The 11,087-nt window shown below is 38.5% G+C and overlaps 1 pseudogene; it reads right to left on the minus strand.

The window, feature by feature from the left end:
* LOC102814703 overlaps positions 1-11,087 on the minus strand; it is a 145,443-nt pseudogene that overhangs the window by 73,463 nt on the left and 60,893 nt on the right.

Here is an 11,087-nt window from a genome sequence, read left to right on the forward strand (position 1 = left end):
TCCTTTTCATTCAATGTTAGTTACTTTAAATTTAAATAGTCATATGTGGTTAGAGGATTCCTGGTGTAGTTCTGTAGGATTAGCTCTGGACTTTGAACCACAAGGTCAGCAGTTCAAACGCACCAATTGCTCCTTGGAAACTCTACACAGGATAGCTATGAGTCAGTTGTGAGGATTTTTAAGGAACTAACTTGATGGCACTTAACAACAACAATACATGGTTAATGGTTAGTATCTAATTCAGTGGGCAGCTCAGTTCTAGAATCAAAATTAATGGATTCACATTCTGATTCCACCAATTTCTAGTTGTATTAACAAGTTTCTGAACTCCTCTAAGCCTTAATGTCTTCCTCTAGAGAACAGAGATGAAAGGAATTTTACACCCAAGGTACAAGGGTATATAAAAAAGCTGGTGAAAAATAAAAAGGAAAGATAATGGAATTTTCCCACCAACTTTTAAAAGCCCCTTTGTATAATCCCCTCATACTATACTTCAATATTGATAATAAATCATTTAACTTTTAATATGTTGAGTATTTGTTTAGTTTTTTCACAATAAAATTGTATCTTGTGATTCTATAGAACTCGCATATATTTTTTAAAAAATAACAAAAAACAAAAAAACCTAAAACACATTGTCTCTGTAGAGTCTTTATTCTATCTATAGAAAAAAATTCCAAATTGAATCCCACCTTCCCCTCTACCTACTTACCAGTTAGGAATGACATTAAATAAGTAGGCTACAAAGAAAGAAATTTCTGGTATGGTGGTCTCTAATTGGGCCGAGACTGCCCTGGCTTCAGCCTACATTTTGCAGCTCACTTTATGGATTCCTGCAGAAAGTTAGCCTTATAGAACCACTGGACAACACCCAGGCTGCCTAAGGTCATTTCTCATTTCCTTGATCGAGTTCCTGTTCCTCTCACAGGTCTCATATGTTCAGCATTTTAGAACTACCCCCAACCACCTGCCTTCATGGGGTTTAGAGCAAAAATTAAAATAAAATAATTAAAATCAAGGATAAATTCTGTAAGTAAAACAAAACAAAACAAAACAAAAGGTTGCTGTTGTTATGTGCCATCATAGAAGTCCCATGGACAACAGAACAAAACACAGCTCTATCCTGGGCCATCCTCACAATTGCTGCTACGCTTGAGCCCACTGTTGATGCCATTGTGCTGAGTCATCTTGTTCACGGGGGGCGAAGGGGGGGTCTTCCTTTTTTACCAAACATAATGTCTTTCTCCAGATACTGGTGCCCTCCTGATAATATGTCTGAAATATGAGAGACAAAGTCTCGCCATCCTGGCTCCTAAGGAACAGTTTGGCTGTGCTTCTTCAAACATAGATTTATTTTTTGTTGTGCTTTTCTGGAAGTCCATGGTAATTTTAATATTCTTCTCCAACACCATAACTCCAATGCATCAATTCTGCTTTGACCTTCCTTACCCACAGTTCAACTTTCATATGTATGCAACACTATTGAAACTGCTATGACTTGGGTCAGGTGTACCCTAGTCCTCAAACTGATACCTTTGCTCTTGAACACTTTAAAGAGGTCTTGTGCAGCAGATTTGTCTAATGCAATATGTCAACTGATTTCTGACTGCTGTTTCCATGGGTGTTGATAGTGGATCCAAGCAAACTGAAGTCTTTAAGAACTTCAATCTTTTCTCCAGTTATCATGATGTTATTTGTTGGTCAAGCTGTGAGGATTTTTGTTTTCTTTATATTGAGGTGAAACCAAAACTGAAGGCTATGATCTTTGATCTTCATCAGTAATTTTTTAAGTCCTCTTAGCTTCCAATAAGCAAGGTTCTATCATCTGCATATCACATGTTGTTAATGAGTCTTCCTTCAATCTTGATGCCACATTCTTCTTCATATAATCCAGCTTCTTGGGTTATTTGCTTAGCATACAGATTGAATAAGTGTGGTGAAAGAATATAGCCCTAGCACACATGTTTCCTGATTTTAAACCATTCAGTATTCCCTTATTCTGTTCAAGAACTGCCTCTTGGCCTATGTACAGGTTACTCATGAGTGCAATTAGTTATTCTGGAATAATTATAATGTTCTCCATAGCTTGTCATGATCCACAGAATCAAAAGACTGCATAGTCAATAAAGCACAGGTAAACGTCTTTCAAGAGGAGATGAAAAAAGGATTGGGGAAAAAAGTGCTCAGGGAAAACCTTTCTGAAAAAGTAACATTTAAACTAAGATCTAGAGGACAAGGAGTCAGCTGTACACTGAGCTGGAGGCATCACTTCTCCTATGGAGGGGACAGCCTGTGCTAAGGCACTAAGTTATGAAAGAACTTGGAATGTTCTATACATAAAAAGAAGTCTAATATGGCCAGAGAATAATGAGTGAGGGGGAAATGATATAGTTCAAAATGGAAGAGCTACTATACAAAATTCTGATGACATGTGCCTGAGGAAGATTGTTGTTGCTGTTCAGTGCCATTGAGCAGATTCTAATTCATAGCAAACCTGTACAGGGTTCCTGAGGAGTAACTAGTGGATTTGAACCACCAGCCTTGTGGCTTGCAGTCCAGTGCTGATCCTACAACACCAGGAGTGTTGATTTATCCTAAGAACTTTATGGAGATGAATTATATGATCTGATTTACATTTTAATTGTATTAATTTGTGGCAAAAAAAATGGAAGAGGAGCAGGCCTGTAGTTTACCAAACCCTACTCTTGATGGTTACTAGTAAAAATGATGCATGGGATTTTTTTTTCACTATTATCTCTTTTTGTTATCTATTGAATAACAAAGAAAGATAAGGTTGTATGTTTCCATGAAGATTTACAGTCTCAGAAACCCCATATAGGATCACTATGAGTTGGAATCAACTTGATGGCAATAGGTCTGGCTTTGGCTATAACATAACAAAACTTGTCAACACTTAATAGCTTAAAATCACAATTCAGTATCATCTGCCATGCTTCTGTGAGTTGACTGGCTGGTTCTTGCATGGGGTCATTTACTTGGTTACAGTTGGATGGATGGTGGTGAGGACTGCAGTAACTTGGAAGCATAAGAGGATTCTCTCACATGGTTAGCAGTTGGTAATGACTTTGGCTGAGAACTAAGCTGGACTGTCAACCCGAGCACTTATCCATCCTTTCCATGGGACTTGGACAGCTCTCCTATGACAGCTAAATTCTGAATAGGAGCATGCCAAGAAGTAGTACCCCAAAAGCACATGTTCCAAGAGATCTAGGCAGAAGATGCAAAGCTGCTTATGATTTAGTATCAGAAGTCCCATAATATCATTTTCATCATTTTCCATTGATCAGGAAGCCCTCACCCACATTCAAGGGGAAGAATTTAATTTCACCTCTCAGTGAGAGGGATAGTGAATTAGTTATATACTGTTGTGAAACAAATTACCGCAAATTTAGTGGCTTAAAACAATACACATTTTAAAAATCTTACTTATCTCACAATTTCTATGGACTAGGAATCCATGCACCCCTTAACTAGGTCCTCTGTATCTCACACAGTTGCAAGCACAGTTTCAGTCAAAGGAGTCTCCTGAGTGGAACAAGTAGTTAAACACTGGAATACTAACTAAAAACTTAGCAATTGCAACCCACCCAGACATGCCTTAGTAGAAACGCCTGATGATCTACCTTTGAAAGGTAAGAGTCATGAAAACCCTACGAAGCAGTTCAACATTGATACATGTGAGTTTGCCATGAATGGAAATTGAATTGATAACAACTGGATAAGAGAAGACAGGTGAAAACAAACAAAAAACAAAGTGCCAGTCAGGACCAAGATCTCATCTGGCTGACAAAGGAGCCAATTCCACACTCAGTTGAATGCTTGTTGGCAAGATTCTGTTCCTTGTGAATTGTCAGAATGAGGTACTCAACACCTTGTTGGCTATCATAGGAGAGGGCACTCAGTTCCTTGTTAGACAGGTCTTCCATATGGTGGTTCGTTTAATAAAGGCCAACAAGGGAGAGAGTCAGTGGAGACAGTCTACCGGCAAGATGGAAGTTCCAGTCTTTGATACTTTGCTCTATCCTGTTGGCTGAAAGTAAATCAGTACATTGACCCACACTCAAGGGGAGGATATTGTACAAGGTATAAATGCTAGCAGACACGGACCATTAGGGGAACATCTTAGAATCTGCCTGATCCAAGTAGAAAAGAATGTGGGACCATCTTTAGTCGGCCACTGGGGTTTGCAGCCAACAACTACAAGATAACTGACAAATATCCATCTATTCAATAACACTTACTAAATTCCAGCTATCCAGGTGTCAGGGTTGGGCCAAGAAGCCTGGGTATGATAAAGACACAGTCTAAGTAGTGATTCAATGGTAGAATTCTTGTCTCCCATGTCAGAGGCTCAGGTGTGATTCCCAGGCAATACATCTTGTATGCAGTCACTGGAGTATTGTGTGTTGCTATGATGCTGAACAGATATTTCTGGAGCTCCTAGATTAAAATAGGCTATGAAGAAAGGTCTAGAAATTTAGTTCTGAAAATCATCTAATGAAAACCCTATGGATTACAATAATCCACTATACAAACTGATTATGGGAACAGCACAAGACCAAACTAGCATTGTATTCTGTTGTGCGTAGGGTCATCATAAATTGGGAGCCAAACTGATGGTGACTGACAACAAAACAACACACACAGTATCTGCCCCCCAGGAGATCACAGGCCAATAGAAGAGAATGGCTCTTTCTTTAATTAGAGTTTTATGGATACAAGTATAACTACTCAGTGTAGAATGACAGAGAAGAAGAAGTAGAGAAGCTTCTGAGCTAATTTTAAGAGGTAAATGGAGTTTATGAGCTAAACAAGGTTAAGAAGAATGTGTTAAGCAGTGGAGCCAGCATGTGCAAAGGACCAGCATGAGAAATACCATTGCATATTTAGAAAATATAGCTTGGCTGAGGAGTAAGAGGATGTGGGCAGAGGTAAGAATGAGAATGGAGCCATCTTAAGAAAGTGATGGCATACTTAAGCAATTAAGGTGTTAGTCTGTAGGAAATGAGGTAAAAGACAGATAGGACTCTGTTTAGGACAACAGGAAAGAAATATGACATACCTTGCATTTGTAAGCACATTTCTGTAGTGACTGTGTGTGAACTGGAGGGGAATCAGGAAAGAGGAGAAGGAAGTAATTGCATAGAAATTAATCAAGGCTTGAAGTGAAGAACAAGGGAATGGACAGGAGGTGATGGGTTAAAGAAGAGATATCGCCTTATGAGAAATAGACAAGGAGTTTGAGGCAGGAATGAAGTAAGAGAATCTACCTGATTTCTGGATTAGAAACTCTTTCAGGGAGTGGGACTAGAAGATGCTATATTCAGGTCTAGACACAGAACACTCCAGGATGGTGACACCATGTGCCTTGGAATGAAACACAGTCCAGTCCTGTGCCATCCTCATTATTGGTTGAGGATCAAACAATGCTCCTTTATATCCATATGGTTTTCACTCCATGATTTTTTTTTTTTTTTAATAGATCATCAGGCTTTTCTTCTAGTTTGTCTTAATCTGGAAGTTCTATTGACGCTTGCTCAGTATCATAACAACACTCAAACCTCCACTGGCAGGCAGGTGGTGGTTATGCATGCAGTTCATTTTCCAGAAGTTGGACCTGGGTGTTAGGCCTGGACAGTGAGATTTCTACCACTGAACCATCATTACCCTTGTGTGTAAGATATCCCGGTGGAAATGTCCCCTAGGAGTTCAGAGTGGGTTCTAAAGCTCAGGATAGATACGAGGCTATGTTAGAAACCTGGAAGTCTCCAGTGAAATGGGAAAAGATGTCAAGGAAGAAACCAGCTATAGATTATATCCTGTGGAACATTCATACTTACCGAGAAAGGGGACCCAGCCATGGATATTAAGAACAAATGCAGAGGAATAGGAAGAAAGGAAGATAAATGATACAGCTTCCTGAGAACAAAAGGGAAGAGAGAGTTGTTAGAAGGCTGGTTGGGTCAATGGGGTCAAAGTCTACGACTAGGCCAAGTTTGATAAGGATTGAGAAACAGCCACTGCATTTACACCAAACTTTACCTGACAGCTTCACTGGAGGACTGTGGTCAGAAGCCAGATTGCATTAGTTTAAGGAGTACATTGAGAGCTAGAGAAATAGATATTTGGAAAAGAAAAGTTTGGCTCAGAAGTGAAGGGAAGAGAAAGGAGGGAAGGGGGAGTAGCTACAGATTATAAAAGGGAAGATTGTCAATTGGTTTTGTCTGTTATTTCATTTTTGTTGGTAGAGTAAGGAGGGGAATTTAAGCATTCTCACAGATGAAGAAGAAGGTGCTGACAGAAAGCAGAAAGTTGGAGCTTTAAGTGAGGGTGGAATTTGCATATACCAAGAGATCTAACAAAGTTTTATAGTGTGGTCCTTGTTCAAAGCCCAGATGTCTTCTGTCCAAGCTTTTCTAAACTAGGAAGTAAAACAAACCCAACAAACCAAATCTATTGCCAGTCACTTCCAACTCATAGGCACTCTGTAAGACAAAGTAGAACTGCCCCACAGAATTTGCAAGGGTCCTGGGGTAGCATGCCTCCCCAACTTCAAACATCTTTATAAACTTGGCCATTTTGATATTGCACTTTTGCTACTATTTGTTCCAATTGCTTTAGATTAACTTTAATTATTTAATCATTTTAGGAGTCCTGATGTGGGGCTGTAGGATAGGCATTGGACTGCTAACCACAAGGTCGATAGCTCAAACCCACCAGCCACTCCTTGAAAATCATATACAGGTTTGCTATGAGCTGGAATCAACTTAACGACGCTTAACAATAACAATACAGGAACAGTTTGTTTGGTATTTTCTTTCACAGAGAATCTGGTGGGTTCGAACAGTCAGCCTTTAAGTTAGCATCCAAGTGCTTACTTATAGTAATACCAAAAAGTTGTTGTTGTTAAATGCCTTTGAGTCAGTTCCAACTCACAGCGACCCTGTTTAGGGTTTTCAAGGAGCTATCTTCAGTTTAAACCAACCACATGGCCCAACGATTACCCTACAGCACTATACCAAGACTACAGTTTCTGGGGAATTCTTGTTGGTGTTAGGTACCATCAAGTCAGTATCCACTTATAGTGACTCTATTCACAACAGAACAAAACACTGCCTGGTCCTGCACCAACCTCACAATCATTGCTACATTTGTGTCCATCACTGTTGCCACTGTGCCAATCTATAAAAAACTCTTTCTCCCTTAGTTCCAAAGCCCCACATGTTTCTCTACCATTTAATGTAAGTCTCTTTCTTATTCTTAATTTAATTTTTATTTTTTGTAGCTCATATCTTTTTATTCAAATAGATTGCACTGTCAGGGATATAATGGTACAGTATATATTATAGTGAGCCCTGGTGTGGCACTGTAGGATAAGCATGGGACTAGTAACCCCAAGGTTAATAAGTTTCAATCCCACCAGCCACTCTCAGAAACCCTATACAAGTTCACTATGACTATGAGTTAGAACCAACTCAGTGGTTTACAAGGACAACAATACCATTAACATATTATTATTACTAGGCACCTTTGAGTAGGCATTTGATTCCTAGTGATTAATTTATTTTTATTGAGGTATTTTTCACATATCATAAAATCCATCATTTTAAAGTGTATAATTCAATGTTTTCAGTATATTCACAAGACTGTGGACCATTATCTCTATGTAATTTTAGAAAATTTTAATCAATCCCAAGATAAACCTTGTAACACAGATTTTACAATAAGAAAATGAAGAGAAATTAAAAACAAAACAAAACAAAACCCTATGACTCTTAGCAATTATTTTCCATTTTCCTCTTTCCCTACCAACCCTGATAACCATGATTCTACTCTGTTTCATTTATTTTCTTATTCCAGATATTCTGTATAAATGAGATCATCTAATACTTGCCTTTATTTCACTCAGCATCATATTTTCAATGTTTATTCATGTCATTGTATTGCATTGGGCAAATCTGCTGCACAGAAACTTTTTAAAGTACTGAAGAGCAGAGATGTCAGCTTGAGGATTAAGGTGCGCCTGACCCAAGCCATGGTATTTTCAATAACCTCATATGCACACGAAAGCTGGACAGTGAATAAGGAAGATTGTAGAAGAATTGATGCCTTTGAGCTGTGGTGTTGGAGGAGAATGCTGAAAGTGCCATGAACTTCCAAAAGAACCAATAGATCTGTTTTTGGAAGAAGTGCAGCCAGAGTGCTCCTTGGAGGCCAAGATGGCTAAGCTTCATCTCTCATACTTTGGACATATTGTCCGAAGGGAGCAGTCACTGGAGAAGGATGTCATGCTGGGTAAGGTGGAGGGTCAGAGAAAAAGAGGAAGACCCCCAACGAGATAGATCAGCCATTGATGGACTCAAGTGTGGCAGCGGTAGTGAGGTTGGCCCAGGATCGGACATCGTTTCGTTTTGCTGTGCATGGGGTCGCTATGAGTCGGTTCTGACTCGATGGCACCTGACGACGACGATGATTCATGTCATATTCAATATGAGTGTATCTTCACGTATGAAATTCATTCTTTTTTATGGTTGAATAATATCTTATTTTTTTAATATACTACATTTTATAACCCTGTCATCATTTTATGGATATTTGGATTATTTCCACTCTTGTTTATTGTGAATACTGCTACTATGAATGTTTGTGTAAGTTTCATTCCTCTTGAGTTATAGTTATGCGTGGAATTGCTAAGTCATATGTTTTGCTTTATGAAGAATTGCTAAGTATTTTTCCAAGGTGTTGTTCCTAGGAACCCTCAAGTCAGTGCCAACTAACAGCGACCTTATGTACAAAAGAACAAAGCACCGCACCAACCTCATAATTGTTGCCACACTTGAGCCCACTGCTGCTGACATTGTGCCAGTCTATCTCACTGGGGGTCTTCCTCTTTTTCATTGACCCTCCACTTTACCAAGCATATTACCATTTTGGTAATATGTATGACGTATGGTAGATGAAATCTGGCTATTCTGGTTCCTAAGGAACATTCTGGCTGTACTTCTTCCAACACCGATTGGCTAGTTCTTTTGGCAGTCCATGAAACTTTTAATATTCTCCAACACCATAACTCAAATGTATCATTTCTTCTACGATCATCCTTATTCATTGTCCAACTTTCACATGCATGTAAGCTTATTGAAAATACCATGGCTTGGGTCAGGTGCACCCTAAACCTCATACTGACTTCTTTTCTCTTCAATACTTTAAAGAGGTTTTGTGTAGCAGATTTTCCTAATGCAATAGGTGTTTTATTTTTTGACTGCTGTTTCCATGAGTGTTGATGGATGATTCAAGCAAAATGAAGTCTTAAGCACTCTGAAATACTCATTCTCCACAATGTTGTTAATAGTTTGTCATGATGTGCACAATTAAAAGTCTTTGTGTAGTCAATAAAGCACAGGTAAATATCTCTCTGGTATTCTCTGCTTTCAGCCAAGGTCCATCTAATGCCAGTAACAATATCCCTCTCTCCATATCCTCTTCTAAATTCAGCTTGAATTAAGCAGTTACCTTCAATGCACTAGCAGCCATTTTTGGATGATCTTTAGCAAAATTTTACTTGCATTCCATGTTAATGATACTGCCCTAAGAATTCCACATTCCCTGGGTAATTGCTCTTTGGAATAGACACAATTTTGCATTTATTCCAATCCAGTGGCCATGTAGGCGTCTTCAAATTTCTTTTCATAGGTGAGTGAATGCCTCCAGTGTCACATCAGTGTGTTGAAAGATTTCTATTTGCATTCCATCAATTCCTGGAGCCTTGTTCTTTGCCAATGTCTTTAATGCAGCTTGAACTTTTTCTTTTAGGATCATTGGCTCTTGATCATATGCTACTTCTTGAAATGGATGAACATCGATCATTGCGTTTTGGTGCAAGTGACTCTATATTTCTTCCATCTTCTTTAGATGCTTTCTGCATCATTCAATATTTCGCCCGTAGAATTCTTCAATTATTTCAAGTCAAGAGTTGATTTTTTTCTTCAGTTCTCTTGACTTGAGAAATGCTGAGTGTGCTCTTCCCTTTTGATTTTCTAACTCAAGGTCATTGCACATTTCATTATAATATTTGACTTTGTCTTCTTAAGCTGCCCTTTGACATTTTCTATTCAGCTATTTTTCCTCCTCACTTCTTCCATTTGTTTTACAACTGTACACTGGATTCAGAGTCTCCTCTGACATCCATTTTGATCTTTTCCTTCTTTCTTGTCTACTTAATAACCATTTGCTTTCTTCCTGTGTGATGATCTTGATGTCATCCCACAACTCTTCTGGTATTGGTCTTTAGTGGCCAGTACCTCAAATCTGTTGTTTAGATGATCTGTAAATTCAGGTGGGATATGTTCAAGGTCATACTTTGGCTTTTGTGGACTCCTTTTAATTTTATTCAGTTTCAGCCTGAACTTGCAAATGAGCAATTGATGTTCTGTTCCACAATCTGTCTGGCCTTGTTTTGGCTAATGATATGGAGCTTTTCCACCATCTCTTTCCACAGATGTAGTCAATTTGATTGCCGCGTATTCCATTTGGTGGGGTCCATGTGTATAGTCATCTTTATTTTGTTTTAAAAAGGTATTTGCAATGAAGAAGTCATTGATCTTGCAATATTCTGTCATGTGATCTCCAGCATTGTTTCTGTCACCAAAGCAATATTTTGCAACAACTGATCTTTCCTCTTTGTTTCCAGCTTTTGCATTCCAATTGCCAGAAATTATAAATATATCTTAATTGCATGTTTGATCAGTTTCAAGCCAAAGATGTAGGTAGAATTCTTCAATTTCATTATGACTGGCTTTAGTGTTTGGTGCATTAATTTGAATAATAGTGGTATTAACTGGTCTTGTCTTGTCGGCATGTGGATACTATCCAATCACTGATAACATTGTACTTCAAGACAGATCTTGGTATGTTCTTTTTGATGATGAATGTGCCACCATTACTCTTCAATTGGTCTTTCCAGGCATGGTAAACCATGTCATTTTCACATTCAAAATGATCAATACCAATCCATTTCAGTTCACTAATTTCTATGGTATCAATCTTAATGGGTTCCATTTCATTTT

The sequence above is a fragment of the Chrysochloris asiatica genome, unplaced genomic scaffold (genome assembly GCF_000296735.1).
Source record: "Chrysochloris asiatica unplaced genomic scaffold, ChrAsi1.0 scaffold00057, whole genome shotgun sequence".
NCBI classification, from domain to species: Eukaryota; Metazoa; Chordata; class Mammalia; order Afrosoricida; family Chrysochloridae; genus Chrysochloris; species Chrysochloris asiatica.